General features: G+C 67.4%; 1 non-coding gene across 1 annotated transcript; it reads right to left on the minus strand.

Moving 5' to 3' along the window:
- Positions 1–423: 423 nt before the first annotated feature.
- TRNAI-UAU (transfer RNA isoleucine (anticodon UAU)) lies at positions 424–516 on the minus strand. Its single transcript is given in 2 exon segments — positions 424–459; positions 479–516. It is a non-coding gene; the product is annotated as a tRNA-Ile (tRNA).
- Positions 517–994: the final 478 nt, after the last annotated feature.

A 994-nucleotide genomic window follows, 5' to 3' on the forward strand; every position in this document is an offset into this window, starting at 1 on the left:
CACTGCTCTGGGCCTCAGGCCCCAACTCTCAGGAGTGGCCGCCGGGCTCCGGCACCACCACGCAGCGCTCACCGCGCCGCACCCGGCCCTGGGTGAGGAGCAGCGGCCCGGAACCTGACCTCGTCCTGGGACCTCCCGTCCGCATCCCCGGTACCATGACCCGGGACCGGGTGCTGTTAAAGGAAATGCCTAGGAAGAGGGAGCAACAGGTAAAAGTCCGGGTTCGAAAGGCTGGATGGTGCGCGGGAAACAAGTAGCTTGGAAAGCGAGTAACAGGCGTCAATGCGAGCGGCTTCCTGCCTGCGGCGGAGCAGGACGTGCACGCAGAGCGGTCAGAAACAGGAACTGAGAAGGCTAAACAGGGACTGACTCATTCCCTAGGGCAATTAAATAAAAAGGGCGTGCGGGTACCCAAAAGGGTCATGCTCCAGGTGAGGCTCGAACTCACAACCTCGGCATTGCTCTGCATGTACTGCTGTATAAGTACCGCGCGCTAACCGATTGCGCCACTGGAGCTCCGCTTACCCCGCCTCGCGATGGCTCTATCAGGGTTCACTCAGGGCCTGTGCGGGCCTCCGCGGAGCATGCGCACCCGCGGCTCGCGGCTCGCGGCTCGGCGGGAAAGAGCCGGGCCCCGAGACCCCGCAGCTTCCGCTCCAGCGGCCCCCGGCGGAGTGAACGCGGGAAGGCTGCGAGGGTCTCCCTCCAGGATGGAGGGACGGATAGGCTAGAACTTGAAGAGAGAGCAACCCGTCTCTCCAACCGCAGAGGAGCCCCCGGCGCTGCGGCCTGAAACCACCTCCGCGTCGTCCGTGGAGCTTCGCCTCCCGGGAGCGGGCCCCGCGAGGAGCAGGACTAGCGCAAGAGCTGGGCTGCGGCCGGCGGGCGGGCCTTGTTGCGAGGGGTGGGGCCGAGCGGGGCGGCCTCGGCCCCGGGGCCGCAGATGCCCCCGGCGGCCGCCCTGCCCCCTGGTGACCAGTGAGCGGGAGGACCC

The sequence above is a fragment of the Camelus dromedarius genome, chromosome 15 (genome assembly GCF_036321535.1).
Source record: "Camelus dromedarius isolate mCamDro1 chromosome 15, mCamDro1.pat, whole genome shotgun sequence".
NCBI lineage: Eukaryota > Metazoa > Chordata > Mammalia > Artiodactyla > Camelidae > Camelus > Camelus dromedarius.